The sequence below is a fragment of the Schistocerca nitens genome, chromosome 4, assembly GCF_023898315.1.
Source record: "Schistocerca nitens isolate TAMUIC-IGC-003100 chromosome 4, iqSchNite1.1, whole genome shotgun sequence".
Lineage (NCBI taxonomy): Eukaryota > Metazoa > Arthropoda > Insecta > Orthoptera > Acrididae > Schistocerca > Schistocerca nitens.
Genome location: NC_064617.1, coordinates 560,430,453 through 560,456,317, shown reverse-complemented (window position 1 = coordinate 560,456,317; position 25,865 = coordinate 560,430,453).

Here is a 25,865-nt window from a genome sequence, read left to right as displayed (position 1 = left end):
TCATGTGTATCAAGTAGTAGTGGCAGCAATGTATAACAGTCAATAATAGTTAGTCAACGTCATAGTCATCATGTCAAGACCAATGTTTGCCAAGCCAGATCAAATTGTACTGTTGCTGAACAACTGTCAGTGAGCCAAGATATGCAATTGCTTCCTCTCTCCCAAAAAAAAATATGTACTGCTTAGTGATTTAAGAAAGTGTGTGTATAGACAATCTTCTTTCCACTTTAGTGTTCTAGTCTGCCATCTTCATCCTCCTTGTTCCATTCAACTTCACCTAATCTCAATACCTCAATAATACGTCGATACATATAAACCTCAGCACCAATATCATTTCAATATCATTTACCTTACCTTTTGTCCACGAAAACTCCAATAATCATCACTTAATCTTATCTCAATACTTCACTAATACCTCTTCAACTTCACATAATCTCAATAATACCTCAATAATAAATCTTCAATACGTCGATACCTATAAACCTTATTGCCAATATCATTTCACTTCCATAACAACTCTTTCCTCTAGTCAGTCTCCTCGAACAAGTACAGACAAAATCCTAGTGCAACTTCAATTCAGCATCCCATACAATCCGAAGACACAGTGTCCACACACAACCTCTGTGTAATCCATCTGACCCAAATTTTCTACTCATTATAAATTATAAGATACATTTTGGTTCCTTGTCCATCATTAAATAAAAGAAATACATACATGACCTCTAACAGACTTAGTTCGAATAACTCTCAGTAATTAAGTACGATTACGGAGTGTGAATAATCATAATATTTCACAGTGTGTACACCACTTCAAGAATTATGGCAAACAGAAGCAAACATGTGGAAAATTTTTTGTGTCAAGTGTCACTTCCTATTTCAATTGCTCACGAAAATGCAGTGTAATACTGTCAATGGTCTAAACCTAGTTTTGGTCTGTCATGTCGTTAGCTTCCTTCCTATTAGCATAAATTTATACAGCTCCCATAAAACCTCAGCTCATGTGACTTCTATGACTTTCTTTTACTAATGTCGTTCGTCGAATTATAGCAGTTCATTTTCTTATCTTAAAAATATAAGGCACTGAGCGTAAGCAAAACATGCAATAGCGAGTAAACATACCAGTAGAGAACAGAATGTCAACAAGTGGATGCAGCACAATCCCTATAACGAGGCTCTGCCAAGCGAAAAATCTATAATTAATACCACAGTGTAACCTAAACTCTATGTTCGTACACAGTATATCAGCTTTTCTATATACTAAATTGAAGAGTAGTTATGACAACAAAACAGAAATGTGTAAATGTGAAATCCATACGCACAGCAGCAAACATGCCTTACACAATAAACAGGTCATTAGCATTGCATCGACATAAGCAAATAATGTTCATATGTAATCTTAATAAGTAAACATGAAGGCGCAGGCAGATAAATCACAAAGTGTAACTTACATATCTAACCACATCAGCACAATTAATCAGGTGACAATTATAATTTAAATAAATAAGCACAGCTGGCACATAATAAAAAAAAAAATATGACGTCAGTGAAAAAGCATAGCAGCCAAGCGATGCATAATATACGCAAGTAATAACAGTGTTCATTAATAAAACATTGACAAAAATCAGCAAATGTACGCAAGCACGTCGCTTCACAAGTAAATTCATAGAACATGAAATTTAGCACAAAGAATGACTCACGTAATCGCGAGCAGCAAATTACGTCTAAAGTACGTACCTAAGTGGAAATATGTTACCTGAAAAATAAACTCAATTAATAGTTACCCTTTTTAGCTTATTAGTTTCATCTTCGAAATGACCTTCTTCCTGAAAATTTTCTCCAAAGCAAGTCGTCTTAACGTCGAACACGCACAGAATTTACCTGAAGGTCTTAAATACTTTATACAACCGTATCCTGAAAAATACTGAACGTTAATAACATAATTTATGAAGTCCTTATAGCTTTATACAGAATTTATTCGGAGAAATTAAACTGTGTATTTATTGACGTCTGTCAGTGCATTCGCACTGAGCGCTCGATCAGCTGTAGGCGCGTGACGTAGGAAGTGATTGTTTGCGGTCAACGACTGCCTTGTGCGGCGCGCAGACTGACTGTTGCTTTGAGTATGTGCCGCCGCCAAAACACAGCGCGGTATCCTTGTACTCTCTCCATGTTTATGTAAACTGTTGGTTTCTCACAAGTAGGTCATTCCACAAACATTTTTACGTTTGATATATGATGTATTCCTTTAGAGCGTCGTGATTTAAGAGTTTCTACTTCAACAGTGTTATCATGAATAATTTTGCGAACTCTATATGGACCGTTATAAAGCAGAAAAAATTTGCGACACAAGCCTTTTCCTTTATGAGACAAACGGTGGGACTTAATTAACACCTTCTGGCCAACTGACAAGATTTTTAAACGACCAGGACGTTTCGTTGATTTCTCTCTTCTAGCAGCCGCAGACGCAATATTTCATAGAGCCAGGTTGACAACTTCAGAATGCCGCAGTTTCCGTGAAGGCGGAAAAGGAACGATTTCAGAAATGCGATTTGTTGGTACTTTATTTTTTAATATCAATAGAGGCGGTAAAGAAGTTGAGTCATTAGGAAGTTCATTCAGAATGTTTTGAAAAATATGAAGATACTGATCCCAAGTTCTGTGATTCTGATGACAATAAAGACGGCACAATTTATTGATTTCCTTCATCCATCTCTCTGAAGCATTAGACTGAGGGTGAAAAAGTGAAATGAAGATTGGTTTAATTTTCCGACGCCGTAGAGTACGAAGCCAAATTTTAGAGCGAAACTGTGATCCATTATCTGATATAACCTTATCAACATGACCAACTTCTTTAAGAAAATGTTTGATGAAAGCATTAGATACTGAACGAGCTGTTGCCTTGCGTAAAGGTGTAAAACACACATATTTTGATGTCAATTCCACTGCTACGAAAATGTACGCAAAACCATTAGTAGAACGAACCACTGGACCGAACAAATCGACTGCAGCCATGTCCTTTAATTTCGCTGGAATGATAGGAAACAACGGTGCTCTGTGAGAAACTGTTGGCGGCTTAGCCTGCTGACATAATTTGCATTTGGCAAGAACAGATCGAATACGTTTTTCCATATTATTGAAGTAGCAATTTTCCCGTAATTTATGAAAGCATTTTCTGGGACCAAAGTGCGCATAACTGAAATGTGTGTACCAAATCAATTTATTGACCCACTCATCAGGAATACAAACTAACCAAACAGAGTTTTCGACCGATTTTCGTTTAAAAAGAATATCATTGCGAACTAAATAATGCTGTCTAATCGCTACGCTTTCCTTTCTCCTCCACTTCTCCTTAATGTCCTTCCAGATTGGATCCTTGTTTTGCTCCTTAGCGATGTCCTGGAGCGAAGACGAGATAAAGTTCTCAAACGCAATACCTTGAATGTACATCAAACAATAATGGTTTTCTTTGCAGTCCTCTTCAGCTCTTTGTTTCAAACCCATAGGTGCACGTGATAAAGCATCAGCAACAATATTTGAAGATCCCTGTATGTAAACAATGCTAAAATCAAATTCCTGTAGATACAACGCCCATCGTGACAATCTGCCGTGAGTTAATTTTGTTGACATAAGAAATTCCAGAGCTCGATGATCGGTGTAAACCTTAGTATGTCTGCCAAACAAAAATGTGCGATATTTTGTGAAAGCCCATACAACAGCCAAAGCTTCAAGTTCCGTAATCGAATAATTCTTTTCGGATTTAGAGAGAACACGACTTCCAAATGCAATAGTCTTCTGTACTACAACGCCGTTTTCTTCTATCTCTTGAAATAAATGTGCACCTAGGCCTTTGTATGATGAGTCCGTCGCCAAACAAAAATCTTTAGATAAATCCGGATGTGAAAGAAGTGGAGCAGCAACTAAAGCATCACGAAGTTGTTCAAATTCTGACTGAGCTTCCTCATCCCAACACCAATTAGAATTTTTTCCAGATAGTTCACATAAACGAGGTGTGGCCAAATTGTCCAATCTAACAAAGCGTCTAAGAAAATTACAGACACCCAGGAAACTACGAACATCACGTTTTGTGGTAGGAACAGCATAATTACGAATAGCATCTAGTTTCTCTGGATCGGGAAGAATACCTTCTGTAGAAATAATGTGACCGAGAAATTTCACCTGAGAACGACCAAATTCTGATTTTTCCAAGTTCACTGTCATGCCAACTCGTGCAAAAATACGTAATAATGAATCCAAAATTTTGTTGTGCTCACTCCAAGAACGTTTAGCAATAAGAATGTCGTCAACATAAGAAGTAATATTGTCACGAAGATAAACAGGTAAAATTTCATTTAAACTACGAATGAATGCTGCTGAAGATACAGTAAGTCCAAACGGTAATTTCCGAAACTGGTAACAGTTACCAAAGGCTAAAAAAGCAGTATATTTTCTACAATCAGGGTGGAGTTCTATTTGCCAAAAACTTGCGCGCATATCAATCGTGGATAAAACTTTAATTCCATGGAAATGTTGAAGAAGTTCATCTAAATTTTGTGGACGGTCAGTTTCAGGAATAATAATATTATTTATTTGTCTGGAATCCAGAACCAAACGAATTGATCCATCCTTTTTAAGAACAAAGTGTAATGGGCTGGTATAAGGACTGACTGCTGGCTCAACAATGCCCTGATCTAACATGGATTGAAGTTCATTCTTAACCTTGTCTCTGTAAGCCAAAGGAATAGCGTACGTTTTTCCTCGAAATGGTGTGTGTTCTTTCACTTTAAATAAATATTGTAAGCCTTGTATAGTTCCTGTGTGATGACTAAACACTGTAGCATGTGAAGTCAAAATGTGGTGCAACTCTTCTCTTGCAACGTCATCTGGCACTTCAGCTTTCTTAACCTTTTCATTAATTAATTCTTCGCTATTAATTACATCATCCATCGCGTCTCTGTATTTATTGTCATTGTCATGAATAAACACATTGTCGTCATAATGCTCAACGAAAACATCAGAAGTAAGAAACCTTAAACATTTTGTATCTGATTCTGATCTTGCTAAACACTCGAAAAATTTCAAACATTTCGGCATTCCGGCAACAGTCAAATTCACACTTCCTTCTTTAAAGTTCAAAATTGCCTTATGTGCGTTAAGAAACTCCATACCTAATATAATCTGTGTACTGAGTAATGGAACAATAATAAAATTAGCAGAAAATTCGTATCCTTGACAAATGAAATTTAGGTTGGTCTGTTGTTTAACTTCTACACCTTTTCCAGAAATCGCTCCTCGAATTGTAGTTTTAGAAATAGGTAACACAGGACAGGCAATAGTTCTTTCACATATACGAAAAACTGATTCACTAATGACGTTCAATGGGCTCCCAGAATCTAACACTGCAGTGAACTTATTCTTACCCACACATACTTCAATAACAGGATGTAAAAATGCGTCTACATTATTTTCCTTTTCATCTAGCAAAATGTCTCTCATGTCTTCCAGGCGTACGTAGTGTAAAGTCGTAGTGTCATTACTTTCTGAACCGTCTATACTGCTGCCAGAAGCCGAAGCTGCTAGTCATTGTCGATTGTTTGCGTCACGTCTTTGATTATTGCCGACATTTCGCGGATCAATTTCTACTATTTCCACTTGTCTCTCTGAATTTCTGTCACGCGGAGGATGCCAATTAGGTCCTTCCTGTCTGTTAGATGCAAATTCTTGGTTGTGTCTGTTATTAAAATTTCTGTTTTCCTGTCTGTCTGCATAACTACTTCTTGTATAATTTCGACTGTCACTTCTGAAATTATTGTTAGACCTACTACCCTGATTATTTCTGTAGTAAGAATTTCTATTACTGTATGGATAATTTCTGTCTTCATGATACCGACTACTGTTTCCGTATGAATGATCATTCCGGTACGAATTACCGTTATTATAATTCTCTGTGTAATTTCTGTTAGAACGTCTGTTATTGTCATAAGGCTGGTATCTATTGTCCTGTCTGTTACGTCTGTCATTCTCAAAATTACCCATATAACGCCCGTTCCGATCACTATCCCTTTTCTCTGAAAATCTATCGTAATTACTGTTACTCAAAAAGTTACAGGAAGTCCCGTCGTCGTTGTCATACTCAAGTTCTTGTAACAAAGTCTTGAAAGTCTCAATGTCGTCTTTACATCTTCCAGCTAAAGCAATTTGTCTTATGGATTGTGGCAGCTTAGTTAAACAAATGCGAATTAATTCAGTCGGGCTATAAGGGTTGGAAAGGAACTGATTCTTTCGAATCATGTCTTCAAAATATTCCGCTGGCGTGCGGAACTCAGACTGTTTGAAATTACGCTGCATAATAAGACTGTGTTTGACTCTGTCTTGCGTGTTTTCGGACCAATATGCCGATAGAAATGCATGATAAAAATCATTTAGGTTATTACAATCTCTAATGAGTGCGCGCATCCGCGTCGCCGGTTCGTTTTCTAAATATCCACACATAAATTCCAGTTTGTGACTTAGTGGCCAATTTGGTGGGAGTGCATACATAAATTGATCTAACCATGCACATGGATGTATGTCGTTCTTAGAATTGCGGAAGATCTTAAATTTCCGAACAGTCAAAAAGTGTTTATAGTCAAAGTTTTCGCCTCGTGGCGACAAAGACCTACCGCGTCTGTCCCAGTTTGAATGTCGATTATTGTCAAGTTCGCGCGCCTGGCGCTCTCTTGTTGCATCCCGTAAATGAAACAAATTATCTTCTTCAAAGCCTTCTGCTATCTGTGATTCTAAATTTCTTCTGCTGTCTTTTCCTACGATTTCGCCTTCAATTTGTTTGACTTGCTTTCGTAATGCCTCAACTTCCCTTTTAACGCGTTCATTAAATTTTCCCTGATTTTCAACATGCTTATTTATGTTCTGGTACTCTTCGGTTTCTGCAAATGGTAATGGAGCTGTATCATCTGAATCTCTATCCCCATTTAAACTAAGACTTGTCAATTTATCTGATATCTCCTCAACTCTTTCCGATAAGTCACCTATTTTTTCTTTCTGTTTATTTACATCTTCCGTAAGTGTCGCGACTCGGGTTTCAGTATTAACACATTTAGTAGTTAACTGTTCATACTGTTGTGTTAGGTTATTTAATCTGTCATTTGGTACGGATTCCTCGATTCTCTCAAATATTTCTTCCTTATCGTGTGCACGTTGTAAATTTAACTCTGAAAATTTGTGTACTATCACGCGATCTCTCTCCTCCTGTTCTCTATCCTGTTCCCTTTGTCTAATCTCTATTGCAATTAATCTATTATTGTGAGAATTCAAAATCGGTTGTACTTCTTCTCTGATTTCTTTCTTTAATTCATCTTTCATATTTTTGAAACATGTCCCTATTCGTGAGTCTAATCGTGTTTCCATTGTTCCTATCTCAGTTTTTAATTCAGATCCTAACTGTGATCCCAGTGAGTCAAACCGTGTTTCCATTGTTTCCATCTCTGTTTTAATTGTTCCTATTTGTGAGTCTAGTGAGTCGAACCGTGATCCCAAATTTAATATTGCACTCATCAACTGCTCCGTGTTAAGTGTTTCAAAATTCTTTTCGCCCCTAACATTTCCCGCAAAACCAGTTTCCTTCGTCATAGCTGTAAAGCTATCTGTGTTCGATACTATTTCAGAATCTTCTATCGTAAATCTCGTATTCTGTGAATTTCCTGATTGAGAAAAATTTTGAAATGGTTCCGGACTATTTTCCCGACTTATTAAATTGTTTTCCACTTCATTATTCATGATACTGTTTTCCTCTGTTGGCGAGTTCGCCATGTTAACAATTTCGTCATTCTCACTATCCATCATTTTTGCCTTTTTCATCGATCGCGTAATCATTTACAAAACATACAAAACTCGTCACTGTACGGAAATTATACACAATGACTCGTTATCTCCAACAATACCATTCACTCGAAATGTTTCCCTCAAACACGATTAACGAACAATTGAAATAATTGCACTAAATCGTCAAACGCGTATACAAGACAACAAATCAAATTCAGAGAAGAAAAAAAAATACCATTAGAAGAATGCCAATTACCAAATCTACACATGCAATATAGACTACAATTACTAAACTACAAATTACTACAACAATACTACTGTCTACTATTTTTACAATCAGAAGAATTCCAAGGGACGATCCGAAGCAGCGGTCGCCACGTGCATGGGGGCTTAATTAAAAATGAAATGCAAATAATTTTAATTTCTGCTTTAGTAGCTGTCTGTCCGATTACGAAGTCTCGTACGGGTTGGCCCTGACTAGTATTATTACGCAATCTGACTGCTTAGAACAATAACAAAGAATGAAATGGAAATTTTCATTAACACAATTAATTAATTAAGTCCCCAGCAACTATAAAACCTACGAAACCAAAGCACAAGTGTAACTGTTCTGTGTGTGGAAGTATGACTCAACGTACGCATCTGGCACGGTTCTTCTTCAATAACACAAAAATTTATAAATATCATTTATACTGAATTAATTAAAGAAAATAAGAATACCATAATTACTCAAGAAAACCAGAATTACACTCTAATACAAGAACACAAGCCAGATGCTTTGTTGACTGAACCTGTAATGACGCATTATTTAAAACATGGAAATAATGAAAAATAAATCAAGTTTCGTTACCTTCATATATTGACCAAAATCACTCTCATAATTACAATATATCTCCACACCGACTCGCTATTACCACGTCTCAACAAGAATTTTTCAGTATCACATCTCAGCAAGCACTCTCTACTAGCACATCTGAACACGAACTGACTACTACGAGTCCTGGACAAGCACTGACCTCTAGCACATCTCAATAATGACTGCCCGTGGAGGCGGCGGAACAATGCTCTCTAGCGATCTCTGGCGCTGTGGCTCAGTGTAGCCACCTTTCAATGTCTAGTGTATATGACAGCATTCCAACAGTGAAAACAGAAGTCGACACCAACATGCCAGTAGCTCGATCAAGTGTAACATTTAGTAGTTCATGTATAGAATATGGTGAAACATGCTCACTATCTTGAGACAAATGTTCACGGAAATAAACTCCAAAATCAAAAATTCACAGCTACAACTAGGACAGCAAGTGAATACCAGAACTGAAAGCTTACAGTCAGAATTAGGACAACAAGGGAGTACCAAAATCGAAAGTTTGCAATCCGAATTAGGACAGTAAGTGAATACCAAATTCTAAAGTTTGCAGTCACAATTAGAACACCAAGTGAAAACTAAAATCGAAAGTTCGCAACCAAAATTAGGAAAGCAAATAGGATCGTAGGAGAAAACAGATCTAGACACTATAAAATACGAACTGAAAGAAGTTATGAAACAAATAGTATCAGCACTTAAAAATCAACTCTCAGCAAACATTACTCAGATCTTAGAAATGAACTGGGAATCCGACACATTCAAAACAACAGTTGCCTCTGAACAAAAACAGCTTAGTACACTTGTGGAAACTGTAGAAAATCATAAAGGGAATGTACAATCTGAAGTGAAATTAGCACAATAACTCTAAACACAGTATAGAAGTAACACAAATAAAATCGTTTTCCAAAGAAAAAGTGGATACAAAAGCAACGTGAAAGAGGAAATTTCGCAAATTGCCAGTTGCGTTTGTGACATAGAAAAGTATATAAATGATATAGAGAACTGCGAAAGCAATGTGGATAAAGACTAGAAGCTCTGCAGGAGGGTGTGATACAGAAAACTTTTAATGTTAGTCATGTTGGTGGTGTATCGAGAAATATGCCAGTAAGGTGCTTCCCTGAAAGTGGAAAATTTCGCCCCACTGATTTCATGCAATATTGTAAACAGAATTTCACATTATACATGACTAAAGTTCTAAAAATAAAATTTGTTAATAATATTGTTGGATGGCCAAGCATTTTCGTGTACCAACCAGAGTACGAGTTCTGATATGACGTTTGAAAGTTGTGAGAAAAATTTCTTAACTAATTTTTCTCTGAAACAGAGCAAGAGCAAATCAGCTGCGAAATTCTTAACGGTCCATGCAATAAGGGAAGAGATAGAAGAGTGAAAGAATATTGTGAAAAACAGATTCGTAAATTAAAGCATTTAAAAATACTAATGATGATTTAATGCAGACTGATGCATTCAAACACAGATTTCCTAAACGAGTTCAATTGGATCTCATCTATGGACCTGATGAATCAGTCGAACAGTTTCTTAAATATGTTGAGAATCTGAATAGGGCACTAGAACGTAATAAGGGATCAGATGGTTCAAATGGCTCTGAGCACTATGGGACTCAACTGCTGTGGTCATAAGTCCCCTAGAACTTAGAACTACTTAAACCTAACTAACCTAAGGACATCACACACATCCATGCCCGAGGCAGGATTCGAACCTGCGACCGTAGCAGTCGCACGGTTCCGGACTGCGCGCCTAGAACCGCGAGACCACCGCGGCCGGCAAGGGATCAGATTGTAACTGGAGAGACTTCAGTGGTCTACCAGATGGATGGTGGAATCAAAGTTGTAACAGATAAAAATAATTTAGGTAATAATTCGCATGCATACCAAGAGGTGGAAATGGGAAAAACTTTGATGGTAATTATAGGAATAGAAACTGGAATTGTGATCATGAGAACAGACATACATCGTTCAATGGAAACAGATCAAACCATAATCGGCATCCGTGTAATGGCAGAAGTAGGCATTTAAACGCATGGACATCCCTTTGGGAAATAGTTTGGTGCGAGATCCTGGTAAAAAAATGAGGCTAGTAATAACTGTACTAGACAAAATAACAAGCACGAACGTTTGTGTAAAAGATAAAAAAAATGAAAAATCTAATGTTTAGAGAAGTCAACTCAGAATATATCAACCAAATAAGATTCGTTTTAACAGATAATTTTGAGATGTAATTAGAAGTAGTGCAGAGGAAACCCATACTGATAAACATATCTATCGAAGAGTAGCTTTCGAAGATGCAATCATTACAAATTTGTATGAACAGGGTAATTAACCTGATTCTAATAGGAAAAATACTGTGGGTACAGATTGCAATCAATTTGGATTGCATGGACTTATGGATACACTGAAAATCCTTTAGCCAGTCCTGATGTTGTTACTGATACTGTTGCTGACAAGTCTGATGATCTTGTGGAAATAGTTGATGATAATTTAATGTTAGGCGTTGGTGATGATGATGTGGTCTCTAAATGTAGTAGGGATTTCGGATTTGATGATGGTGTTGCTTTTAATAAAGATGATTATGATACTGTAGATGAATTTGAGAAAAAATTAGATTGGATGATATTTGTTGAAATTATAGAAGATTTAATTAATGAGAGGCAATTATGTATCACAGATAGTGAAACTGAAACTCTTCAGCATGAAAATCGGACTCTGTCAGTATAACTTCATAATGCATCAGTAGACAGGTGTGTTAATAATTCATAAGTAGTTAGGTGGGTTAATAATAAAGACAACGTATATGAAGCAATATTAGGAGCAGTTTGGGATAGATACAAAGATTATAGTGGCAAAATTAAAATAAAAGAAATGTGTGCATAGTTTCACCCTTCTAAGCAGGTAAGTAAAACCAACAAGTGAACATGTCATCTAGTCAGATAATCTAAAGGAACGTGGTATGTCTTTAACGAAAGTACAACCTGAAAGAGAGAACCTAATGAGGAATCAAGTGTTTGAAGTGATAGTAGGAAATTTATGACATGAAGATCAGGATGACAGGGCAGCTGAGACCTGTGGGAGCCCATATATACTGATTAAAACTTAAAATTTGGGAGGGTACAGTCTACTCAACACTGGGAGCCTAGTATATTCTATTTAAGTTTAGGGATAAAATGAAACAGAGTGCAGAATTTGTGGAATTATCAGTTGTAGGGATCGAAATTAGAGGAGCCACTGGCAGGGCAGGTAAAATTATTTAGTAGACAGGTGCTTCTTGTTTTCAAGATAAATGATATACAATTAACATAACGTAGTATGGTGGCATCTGATGTAGGAAAATGTATTACTAGGGATGAATTAAATTCTTAAGGCTGGTGCAAACTTCGACTGGACATGAAAGCAATTAATATTCACAGACCAAATCAGGTAATTTGCTCAGTGACAAATTCGTTACTATAATCTGTGCTGATAGTGGATTTCAGATTAGAGAAGTGGGTTTCCAGATGACAGAGGGTATTATGAGGAAGACAATGGGATGGATGCGATGATGAAAATTATGGTGACATTGTTCTGTCAAATTGCACATGGCAGATAAGTTACATTTTAGTCAAAAAACTGAACTAAGAAAATTGTTATGGGAATATTATGATGTATTTCAAGAAAAAACTGGCAGAGTAAAGAACTGTAGAGAAAAGGGGCTATTTTTAGGAAATATGGTGCGAAATTGTGATGTAGTGTGGTCCAGTTCGGGATGCGCGAGCATCGCGGCAGACGGCGGACGAAGACTGGCCGGCGCGTTATGCAGGTGACACAGTTTTTCAACGAGCGTCGGTATCTGTGTATGTGCATGGCAGCCATCAACAGTCAGAATGCAGCATTAGCAGACTTGCGCAGACGCGGGCCGTGTGTGGCGCGGTTGCGTTAGCCAGCTCATTGAGAACCTTCTAATAACCACGGCGCCGGGTAACCGGCAGATTCAGCAGCGGTCTGCACTGTTTAAGGGCATCAGAGATGGGCGTCGGCATCGGTTCGACCGATTGGGTGTTCGGTCACTGACACTGTCCCCGAGGACTGGCCGGAAGAGGGCGTTGCTAGCTGCTGCACCGACGACTCCCGGCATCGTCGTGAGTCGCAGCATCTGCAGGGGCCACGCTGGGCCGGGCCTCGTGCTGCTAACCGCCTGCGCAGCCGCTGACCGAGCGCGGCGTCGCGTTCCCCGGGGCTGTGCACATCAGCAGGTCTCCACCACGACACGAGTGGTGGGGCTGAGCTACCGGAAAATGTATTCGAAGAACCAACAATAAAGAGGGAGGCTCCTAAAAACAGCCACCTTCTTTTACCCAGCCACGCCCTACAACCCCGACCACGTCACCTGTTCTGGTCATCGTATTACAAGTGGTGTCAGTCGGGCAACCTGTACATCACACACTACTATTACAATTGGTGACGGCAGTGGTCTTCTTCCTGGATTTGGAAGAAATTGTGGCTGGTTATCGATGAGGATATGTGGCACATGAGAAGGGCAACAATGGATCAGCAACTCATGCAACAAGAGAAGTAATTGCAAATTTTTCGTTTGGTGGTTTGTCTGAACCTGTACCATAGTCGGTCTTCCTTTCCTGTTCTTCTTTCTGGGCGTACTGTAGTCTTGATTCGATAGCTGGTAGTGATGGAGCAGTCTATGTCAGCCGAGGTGGCTATTCAGCAGCTACTTGAGTGAGTCTCACAATTAGAGACAGAGCTTGCTCGGTCTAAGGAAGCGAGCATGGAACGGTTTCCTGTTAATGCAGTAACTGTTGACACCTTCGCTGCATCTTTGGTCACCCCTTTCTCGGGAAAAGCTGGGGAGGATGTTATGATTTTTTTTTGAGACCCTTAGCATGGCCGCTAAATTAGTAAATTGGGGTGGAGAAACACTTTTGCATGTGGCTAAGTTGAAAGTAACTGGGTATGCCAGAGCGTACATTACATGCCATGAAGAATTAAGGGATGCTCGGACATTTGGAGTATTCAAAAAAGGGTTGCTGGGAAGGTATCGGAGGAAAAGTACGTCTAGATATTACTGGGAACAATTGAATAGAATGTATCAAAGGAATGGGGAATCAATATAAGCTTTTGTAGATAGAATTCGAAAAATCAATGTTAATACCTATAAGCTAACGGATTCCGATAGAATTAATGAAGCCATTCTGCAGGAAGATGAGCAGAGGGCACTAGACGCATTTTTGCGGGGAATGCAACCCGAAACCTCCCACAAGATTAGGATGGAATTCCCTAAGACTCTAAATGAGGCAGTCGGAATCGCTGTGGAGTTAGAGGAAGTTCAAGCAGTAACAAAGACGCGGGACAGGAAAGCAGTGTCTAATGCAGAAATAAAATGTTTCAGATGTGGTCGGATGGGACACATTAGACGCTATTGCAAGCAAGTGCAGTGCAGGAAATGCAGACATTGGGGTAATCAGTAGTGTAATGGCAATTGGTCCAGGCAGAAACATGATAGGAAACCGCAAGGTGGGCCTCACCCCCCTCAGTTAAACGGGGCAGGGGGTGGTGTGTCCACTGTGCAATGGTAAGGATTGATGCTAGTGCAGAATCAGTGCCAGAATTTTTCCTGACCGACTTGGTGAGCGGCAGACCGTGCAAATTTTTATTGGATACCAGGTCTCAGGTATCCGTGACGAGTAGAAATGTACTCGGTAAAGTAGAATTAAAACCACCAAGCTGGGTGTTACGTGGCATGGGTGGACGACAGGTAAAGTCACTCGGATCAGCAGTGTTAAACTTCTGAGTGGGAATGAGGAACTTCCAGATGAAGGTAGAAGCTCTTCCAGTTGTTGGCAGGAGCTATGCTGTCATACTAGGATTGGATTTCCTGGTTGCGCATCACGCAAAAGCTAATCTGGAACGGCGTACAGTACAACTGAACGGAATACAATTTCGCCTACGGTCTGTGGCCGAAAAACCATTACTGTCGCAAGGAACCGCCCAGATGGCGGGTGGGCCACCTAAAATGCGTACAAGGTCCCTTAGGGTTAACTCGTGGGATACTATACCGACAGGTACGGGGAATATAATCTGGGCAGATGTTGGAGCTAGCGTGTCGATAAATTCGTTGTGTGTCGTTGAACCTATGTCTGAGAATGAGCGGGTGGATAAAATGAAGTGTTTTACGCGCCGTAACGTGTCCTACGTGCGGGAGATAGAAGGAAGAAAGGTTGTGCCTGTCAGTATTGATAATTTTGGCCTTGAAGAGGTGCAGTTAGCACGGGGTACCGTAATAGCTAATCTAGAGATAATAGGGGAAGATGAACTTGATAAGGATTTCGCAGCAGATTACACAATGCCGGGAGAGTCTGTTAGCTCGTCCGCACTGAGAGGTAATGTAGCACATTTAGAAGGGCAAGACAGAGAAGTCATGGAGAACCTTTTGACAGAATATAAAGAGTTACTTAATTCTCTTGGTCCACTGCCCGCCACACTATTAGTTCAGCATTTCATCCTCACTGGGAATGAAGCATCAGTGTCTAAACGTCCATATCGTGTTCCAAAAAGTTTACAGCCTGTCATGGAAGAATTTATTAATCATCAGCTTAGGGATGGGATAACAGAAACCAGTAGTAGTCCATGGTCCGCTCCTGTCGTAATAGTGGATTAAAAATTCACCTGATGGGGGCAAGGCATATCGTTATTGTTGTGATTATCGTTTCCTAAATCAAAAAATTGTATCGGATGCATACCAAATGCCTAATATCACTGGAGAATTTGATTCAGTGTCGGTACTTCACGACCTTGGATCTTTGAAGCAGGTACCACCATTTGGAGGTCGCGCCGGAAGACCGAACGAAGACAGCTTTTACAACACCTACAGGTCATTTTCAGTATCGACGAATGCCTTTCGGACTCAAAAATGCTCTGGAATCCTTCCAACGGTTACTAGATAGCGTGTTCCAAGGCTGAAACCTAATCACTGTATGATATATTTGGATGATATAATTGTTTTCTCAAAGTACGTGCAAGAACATGTGCGCCGTTTGCGTGACGTTTTCGATCGTCTGAAAGCAGCGCCGTTAACTCATCATATGCAAAAATGTAATTTTTTGCTACAAGAAGTTAAAAAATTTGTCAACATCTAGTCCGGTTTTGGCTTTTCCAGATTTTGGTAAACAGTTTATATTATCTTGTGACTCAAGCAATTTTACTTTCGATGTTGTATTATCTCAGGAAATGGGCAGGAACACACGATAGCATATGCTTCCAGACAGCTAAACAATGCAGAAAAAAATTACTCAACAACAGAGAGGGAGTTATTGGCATTAATTTTCGGAATAACATATTTCCAGTCTTATTTGTATGGACGACGTTCCAAGGTGATTACTGACCATGCAGCACTTAAGTGGTTGTTCTGGCTTAAAGACACAACGAGTAGATTAACTAAGTGGGTTTTGCGTCTTAGTGAGTGCGATTTTTAAGTGATTCATCGACCAGGTAAATCGCATGGAAACGCGGATGGGCTAAGTCGTAAAGTATGCGTCATGGAATGCACAGCAATATATGAGAACGAATGGGTGGAGGCAGAAACCGCCGACAAAGACTCTCAACGATTTACCTCACAGCGACAGTTCGCCATGGAAGACGGGATATTGTACTGTAAAACTAGGAACGGTCAATGCATAGTCGTACCAGAAAAATTGCGAAGCAAAATTTTAAGGCAACCATATGATTTAGTGTTTTCTGGTCATTCGGGTCGAAGAGCAACGGAAAGGAGGGTGGCACAGAGTTATTGGTGGTCAATGCATGGGCACGATGTCGAACATTATGTAAAGAATTACATTCCCTGTGCTCAACAGTCGGAACTGAGTCATCAGAAAATTGTGTTGCAACAACTACCGGAAGCAGATAGACCTCTCCAACCACTTGGTGTAGACGTCTTGGGACCGTTTGTGCAAACACCAGCGGGTAATCGCTATGTTTTAACAATAATAGATCATTTTTGGCGCAATGTGTCTATGACAGCTATTCCGGACCAGCGAGAGGAAAAAGTTGCTCACGCCATGATACATCAATGGAAACTGAAGTTCAGAACACCTGAAACTATAATTACAGATCAAGGGACAAACTTTATGTCTGATTTGATGAAACAGTTATGCAAGTTGTTGCATGTAAGGAAATCGAGAACGAGCGCGTTTCACCTACAGGCTAATGGTCGGACTGAGAGAGTTCATCATACAATAGCTAAGATGTTAAGTTATTATGTAAATTCGGAACACAACAATTGGCATTTGTAACCACGGAGTATAACTCAAAAGTGCATGAAAGTGCAGGATTGTCTCCGTATGAAGTACTGTTCGGTCGGAAGATGCCATCTCCATTTGAATTGTTGAAGACCCCACCAGGAACCGGTATTTCGGCTGTTAAGGATTTATCCACAAAGTTGAAAACAATCTGGCGGCAGGTGAAAGAAATGAACACTAAAGTGTTAGAGAGACAGGACAAAGTTCACAAAAGAAAAGCGGCTTTACACAAATATCATGTAGGACAATGGGTGATGATGACTAATCCGTATGTGCCAAAAGGCAAAACGAAAAAAATTGTATCCCGTTATCAAGGTCTTTTCTAGGTGATCAAAATGACATCGCCGGTGAATGTAAAATTTCAGATTCCAACTCGCCCTACTACTGTGCATGTGAGCCGAATTAGGCCTTTCAAAGGGAATTTAGAGGAACTTCCTTCATTGTCTGCAGTAACTTCTAGTGGAGAGAAAGATTAATCTAAGGAAAAGAATAAGAAAGGAATAGATAAAGAAGAGAACCAAGTTAGTTGTGGAAGCGACGAGACATGCTACTATGCTCTTAGGCCATGTGTAAAAAGGAAGAGCTAATGTGGGTTGTTTCTCAGGAGAAGTGATGTTCTGGTAAGACCAGCAGTTCCAGCGTCATGGGTTGCGCTGAAGAGGGAAGGTGTGCACTATCTCACAACATAGTTATTCTGTTTATCTGATGTCACTTAGCTGAAGCCTTGAAGGTACGTCCTATATCAAGTGGTGTCCTGTTCTGGCGACAAGCGGACGTAATTATGTCCTGACATCAATGGACCTTAAGGGAGGACTGTAATGTTTCGGCTGTTGAAATTAGAGGATACATTTAATGAACTTCATTCCATGCTGGCTAATCAGCCAAGATTTAATGACACACAAGGGAATATCAGCTACTACGATCAGCATTCCTCAGTGCACAAGACTTGCTGCGTTGTCGAACAGGTCCAGTTACCATCTGCCCCGCGAAATTGTTACACACTGTTCACCAATCTTGTGAGTATTCTCTATTCCGCTCTCAACAACCAGTCTCGGAATGCTCTAAGGAAATTATAGCAGGCATGGTGCAGTTATTTCAGCAAGTGGGCCCACATTGGGTATTTTTAGTAATGGAAAACGCAGTCGTTATTTGCGTTTGTTACGAGCAGTGTAAGCAAGGGCGTGTGCAAAGAACAGAATTGTAGGGGAACTGCACACAGTGTGACATTTCAGGGCCAACTTTCCGTTTACCAGCCGTGATTACTGGTGCTACAATCATGAACAAAACACATACATTGATCTATGTAACCGACCAACCAGTGCAATTCGTCATAAAAGAAAATCTCACTCTTTTGAATAGCACATTACACCTGACTTTGATCGCCTCTTTGGACCGGATGCTAGCAGCTTAGGATGGACGTATAACTATGGAATATCTTTTTCAACGAGTGCATGAGTACCGTAATGAGCATAAGCTATGCTTACTAGTTATTGGATCATCAACCACTGCCACCTGTATTTTTATCTTTGTCGCAGGATTAGCGTACTATCGGCTCAAGAGGATGGTAGCCCAAATCCCGCCCCTTCCAACCTTTAACCAAAGGGTCCAGAAAAAATCACTGAACCGTTGTGAGGCACTGCAGCAGAACACTGAGTGATGTTTATGAACAAAGATAGAAGTGAATGAACACAGTGTAAATGGTGAATCAATCACATTTTGTGGTGTTTGCGAAGTGAACTCTAGTTGTTTTGACTTTTTTTGATGAATTCGGGGACGAATTCTTTTCGTCTAAGGGAGGAATTGTAGAGTTCAAGGGGTTATTTTTAGGAAATATGGTGCGAAATTGTGACTTAGTGTGATCCAGCAGACGACGGATAAAGGCTGGCCGGCGCGTTATGCAGGTGCCACAGTTTTACAACGAGCGTCGGTATGTATGTATGTGTGTGGCAGCCATCAACAGCCATAACGCAGCATTAGGAGAATTACGCACGCGCAGGCCGCGTGTGACGCAGTTGCGTTAGCCAACTCATCAAGAACCTTCTAATAAACACAGCGCCGCGTAACCGGCGGGTCAGCAGTGGTCTGCACTATTTAAGGGCATCAGAGGTGGGCGTCGGCATCGGTTCGACCGATTGGGTGTTCAGTAGCTGCTACGTTGTCGTCATCAGTGACGCTGTCCCCGAGGACCGGCCGGCGGAGGGCGTTGTCCACTGCTGCAACGGCGACTCCTGGCGTCGTCATGAGCCTCAGAGTCTGCAGGGGCCATCCTGGTCCGGGCATCGTGCTGCTAACCTCCTACCACCTGCACAGCCGCTGACAGAGCGCGGCGTCGCGTTCCTCGGGACTGTGCGCATCAGCATGTCTCCCCCACAACACGAGCGGTAGGGCAGAGCTACCAGAAAATGTATTGGAAGAACCAACAATAAAGAGGAAGATTGCTAAAAACAGCCAGCTTCTACCCAGCCACGCCTTACAACCCCGACCACGTCACCCACTCTGGTCATCCTATTACAGAACTATGAGTGCACCCTTAAGCTAAAACCACCTGACCCTGTTTTCATAAAACCAAAAAGCGTACATTCAGAGTGGAGAACTGTAAAGGAAGAACTATTAATGATGGAAGAGTTCAATATTGTGAAAAAATTGTCAATGAATATAACAGTCCATTAGTGGCAGTTAGTAAATGTGATGGTAGAATTAGACTCGTTCTAGATTCAAGACACCTAAACCAGTTCTTAGAGAGAGAAGCATACCATCTAAAGAATACTGAGGAGCTGTTGGATAAACTTAAACCTATGAAGTTCATGACTAGTTTAGATCTTTCCTCTGAGTTTCATCAGGTAGCACTTGAATCAAACCCACAGAATTGCAGAGCATCATTGTATGAGAGAGATATTATCAGTACAGCGTCGTCCCATTCGGATTGAACATATCAGTTGCTGAATTTATCAGAAGTTTAGATTTTGCTTTAGGTAGAGAACATTTGGCAACATGAACAATTTATCTCGATGATATTCTGATTATTGGAGAAGTTTAGGAAGAACATGTCAACAGCCTGAGAAAAGTTTGCGACAAGTTAACGCAGAGAGGGGTGTCACTGAAGTAAACCATGTGTAAATTTGCTCTTAAAAAATTAAAATTTCTGAGTCGCTGCATGTCGGAAAAAGGAATTTTACGAAATCATGAGATCCTTGAGGCTATAGCAAGATTTCAAACGCCAAAAAATAAAGAAACACTTTAAGAGTGTGTTTGGAAAGTGTGGGTACTACCGAAAATTTCTGAGCTTCGAATGTACCCAGCCTGAATAAACTTCTAAAAAACTGACCAAGACAGTCAGAAAATCTTTGATAATTTCTAGACACAATTGGGTAATAGTAAAATCCTACACCTGCTTGATTTCTCTCTTCCCTTTTGTATTTCCGTGGACAGCAGTGATTATCGTTTGGCAGCACACCTTTTGCAGTAATTTGGAATAAATGGCACATCGAACATTGGTCTATCTCTTTAGCCCGCTGTACACTACAGAAACATGAAAAAATGTATACAGAAACTAAAAAAGAAATACTAGCAATTTATTGGGCATTTATAAGATTCAAAAACTACTTGCTAGCGAATCAGAAGTTAACAGTGACCATAAAGCATTGATTTATTTGCCCAAACGTAAGTTGCATCATGGCAGAATAACAAAGGCCAGGACAACTTGATCACTGATGCATTGTCAAGATTCCCTATGGGGTGTTACTTTGAGAGTGGTAGTGGGGAGTGTGAAAAATAATTTAAAATTATGTATTCTCAGGGAGTAAGTAATGATCATGAGATCAGAGACATATACAACGATATTCGAGAAATCAGAATCATGACAAAAATTTGAAACTGGTAAAGAGTTATCTGGAAGTAAAAGGTCACAAAAAATCAGGGTAATACTACCAGGTGTAAAAGGGGAGTTTGTTGAGCAGGAACAGCACTGACAGCGCATTTGACTGCATTGATCAAGTATGTGCATGAGAGCTTTGGACATTGTGAGGCACAAAAATGTTCACAGAAAATACAGGAGAATGTGTATTTTATGGCATCACCTAAAGGTTTAAATAATTATTAGCTTTTTGTGAGAGAAGGCACAGGGTAAAGAATACCAATCAAACTTAGAGGGGTTTTATGCAGAATATACAACCCAAATGGGAATATGACCTTGTTGCTGTCGATCTGTGTGATGCTTTACCTAAATTTAGAAGTGGTTCTTGTTACATTTTTGTCATGGTTGATGTTTTCCCAAGATCTGTCAAATTTCAACCACTAAGGAAAGCATCAAATAAGAATATTATTCGCAAAACTAGGGGAGATTACTTCACTAATGTCGCAAAAACAAAAAAGATATTGTCAGACAATGAGACACAATACACTTCAGGTACCTGGGAGACATTCATTGAAGTTGATGGTATAGAACACGAAATGATATCTGCATACAATCCATCACAAAATCTGACTGAACACTAAATGTGTGAAACTGAGAGAAAGTTCTGCATTTATAATAGAAATCCTGATACATGGATACAGTGTGTAGATAAGTTTGAAGACATCATGAACATTCTCCAGCACTCGTTGAGAGGTTTCTCATCATACAAAGTCCTGACAGAAGACCACCCAACCCAATCAGTGGAATAATAGATTTCGCAGTATGTAAAACCATGGACCCCCCGGAAACGGAAGAAATTATGAGTGAAAGTGTGGAAACTCTAGGAGAAACATGGGAACAGAGACATAACAGAAGACTATACAAAATATCTTAAGAACAGAATATTTAGTACCAGTGAAAACACAAGATAAGACAAAATCTATCAGTTGAGGGATAAAAAAGTTCTTTTATATTTATTCAGGGCCTTTCGGAGTACAGGACAACCCTTATCCAAATACACACCGACTTGTGTATCCAAGATCTGGAAAAATGTGTGACCTACGAAATATGATCGAACTGAACCCCTTTAAACAAGCACAATAATGATCATAGCCACTAATGACAAAAATGAGATAATATTCTGATATTAGTAGGCTATATGCTTACAAGTGTATATTATTCAGCTTAGTTCATTATGTATGTCAAGAAGTAAATAAATAACAGAATTCTATTAATTAGTTGTATAATTAATTATGTTCTGTACCTTTCATATTCGTAAATGACATGAGTAAACACTATTTCTGTGATAAATAGTACTCTTCCACATAATGAGACCTTAAAAGTGTGACATTTATGAATATAACAGATGAAGCCAAAGTACATAATGGTTGACACAAGTCTCATTGATGCCATTAAAGACATTTAGCAAAATATTACTGATTGTGACATAAACATGCTTCACAATTAAATAACTAGTTGCATTGATTATAGAGGCCATTGCAGGTTTGTTCTAAACTTTATGATGCATGTTTCCCACACAATTACTCAAAACCAACACATGTACATAAATAATCTGTGACTGTATATTTTTAAGTAACCTAGATTCAGTTGTGGATGATGACAGCCATTAGCAGGACAGAAAGAGACTGCACTGCTGATGAGCTTCCAGATTTTCCAATAATTTAAAAGTTCTGAGAGACATGAGTGAGAGAGACAGAGACTGCAATGCTGCAGTGCTGCCAGACATTCCAGCCAATTAAGAAGAAAGTAGGCATCACAGGTAAGTGGCGTCTGGCCATTAATATTGAAGAAAAGAATTGTAATGTGTAATGAAAAATCAGTTAAGCACTTGCAGAAAATGAGGTAAAAAATAAAATGTCATGCAAAAGTTTTAGATATGTTTTTGAACATAGGTTTCTTAAAGATACCAACAACTTCATTAATTGATAGCAAATTCAATAATAAATTTCATTAAGTATTAGACTACATAACAGTTTTTTGGATCATCAGAATGAGTACAGACATCATCCCTGCCATGTTATACTTGAAAGTAATGATGGGCACGGGGCCTTTACATAAAGTACTTGGTACCAAGGTACCATGCCTTTAAATGTTACACGATGCACATTTCACAGTATAGCACATGTTAAAATACAGCTTTGGGTTCACTGTAGTGTATAAAATAGCATTATACATGTCATATAGAAAATGTAACACAACCATTTAGTCAACTGCAACTCAGTTAAGTGCAAGTTTCAGGGATCTTTCATTACTGGAAAAGTATCTTACTGTTATCATCAATTTTACAAAGGGTACAAAAAAACTAACTATATAATTTGCATAACTATCAGACAGTAAGCATGCAGAAATATTAGTGTTAAAGACTGTTAACTCGTTAAACGTGAAATTAGTTGTCATAATTCCATTATTTCATAATATGTACAAATTAATATTTTGGCTATATTTCTGTCTACCTGATGCACTAAAAGTTGCATTCATTCACAAGACATTATGTTTCTATAAGAACTCATGTCAGATTGATTGTAATTTCGAGTTATAGAACATTGCATCATAAACAAACTATTACTTCGATCATTTGGTCAAAACGAGATTATTATGTAAAATTTGAACCCCAAAATCTATTTCTGCACTATGTTAATAACTCCAAAATACGTTAGCATGAATATTACTGCTGTAATTATCGACAATATAATTATTTTGTATCAAGTATTGTTTGTCACAAATCTCTATCAGAATTTCATTACTAAATTTGAAAAGCAATTATATAAATGACAATTTTTTATAATCTCACATTTAATATCTACAAAACTGTTATTGCAATTTATTATGAAACAGTCGATTATAATTGTTACCCAATTAATATAATATTGTTGAATATGACTTTCAAAGAACTTGTGTTTTTAAGAAACGAAATAATCAGACAGCCTAAGAGCTCAGGTTTGGTAGTAGAGTCACCTTGTTCTCAGTTAGTTCGAGTACATAATTTGTTAAGTCAGTTTCTTTCAACAAGGCATTCTACGAATGTTCTAGAACAATAGAAGCAACAGCAAAAAATGAAAACTATCAGTTGGTGTCAATTATTTATTATGATCGACTTTTCACATTGACTACTGGGACTTCTGCAGTGAAGTAAATGATTTTATGGTCCCCAACTGACATTGAATTGGTAGATAAAAATCGTCGAAACCGGCAAGACAAGTGCACACTTCAAGCATTTCGTTGAACTTAACATAATCTCGTAATCTACGATTATGTTAATGGAAAATTTTTGTCTGTAATCTGGCAAAAAGAGTGTGTTACAACCTTTTAAACCTATGGGTAGGAAAGATGGTAGAGGAGTGAGACCTGAAAAAGGAAGAAAAAGTCTCACACAGCTGGGATTGTGCCAATCGCCACATGGTATACAGGCAGAAGAGCTGCCTGTTCCTTATGTTTTAACTGTCTTCGTCATTCCTTCCGTAAATTACTCCTACACTGCTGCTGCATCCACTTTCTCCACTCTCATAATGCCTCTAATCCTCATCTCTTCTGCAATCACTGAAAAATTGGCCACAATTTCCTAGGTTCCTGTACCCATGAGCACATCTTCTTCCTCAGTGAAAGTTTTGGTTATTAGAGCGATTTTGCATGCAATTATGTCCTCGGTTTTGCTCGCCCATCAGACTATCTTCCTACAAATATGTTGACTCAAACTTCTCAAGTACCTTCTTCAGTGAATCTCTCTCCTTCATCAGGCTTACTGGCAAGGTCTCTTGCGTTCTTCTAGTCAGTCTTCTCTTCATGGCAGATATCATTACATCCTCATTTAACGGATGCTCTGATATTTCATTCAGTTTCCCCAACTGGTCAGCGAACTTGCTCAGCGTACCTGTTAATGATTTACGATAATTTCTTCTTTCTCCCTCCCTCCCCCCCCCCCCTGTGAAAGCTACAGCCACTATTCTGTGTATCACACACTGAATCATGTCTTTCTCCTTCAAATGTGCATGGATAGTGCCCTTTAATCATTTCATAAATATCAGTGGGTGCAAGGTTCCCTCATGTTTATATATTTGGGCTACGTGACCTTGGGTGTACCTGTTATCACCATTCACTACCTTAATAACCTTACCCCTCCATGGCTAATGCTGCATCAATCTACTTAACAGTCTTATCAGTTTTCAATTCGAGTTGGCTTTATGCTGTATGTGCAGCATATCCTGTGTCATCTTCTGAGTTGGCTTTATGCTGTAAGTGCTGCATATCCTGTGTAATCTTCTGACTATCTTCTCTACTTTGCACTGCTATAGCATTCTTTATATTTGCAGCCAGTTCAATTTGCTTAATCCATAGTCACTAAATAGCGGCATCACAATGCCATTGGGCTGTGTCATCTCTTCGATTTACTGGCAAAATGTGTCTCGCCTTCTAGGATCTTCCCTCCTATTCTTCCAGGACTTTCTTAACATCTTCCTCGATTTTAATTGTCAGTTTCTCTTGCATTTTTCCATATAGTCTTGGAGTTGTTTCACGTTTTCCTACAATTTATTATCTCTTTCATCAAATTCTCTGTTCACCTCTTCCTCAAACTCCCATAACCCTTCCTACGGGTCTCGTTTTTGTAATACCTTTTGAAACGTTTCTTCATTTTTCTCGCCTATTTTCTGAAATCTTTATTCTTCATTCTAGTCAGAATCTTTATTGCTTTGGCAAATCACTGCTGTCATTGACTGCATCTCTTCCCACCTCTCGTCACCTGGATCTCTTTAGCTTTCCATTAGTTTTATCGGTGTTCAGTATAAATGGTTGCATGAGGTAACGGACTGTCCACTTACAATCCACAAACACTGATTCCTGTGTCATCTCTATCTTTCAGCGCTACCTCTTTCTCTCCAAGTTCTACTGCCTTAACCCATTGCTTAGCCTCAGTAGACGTTTCTGACTATGTACTATACACTGGCAAGCAGCATACGATAATGCTTGGGTAACCC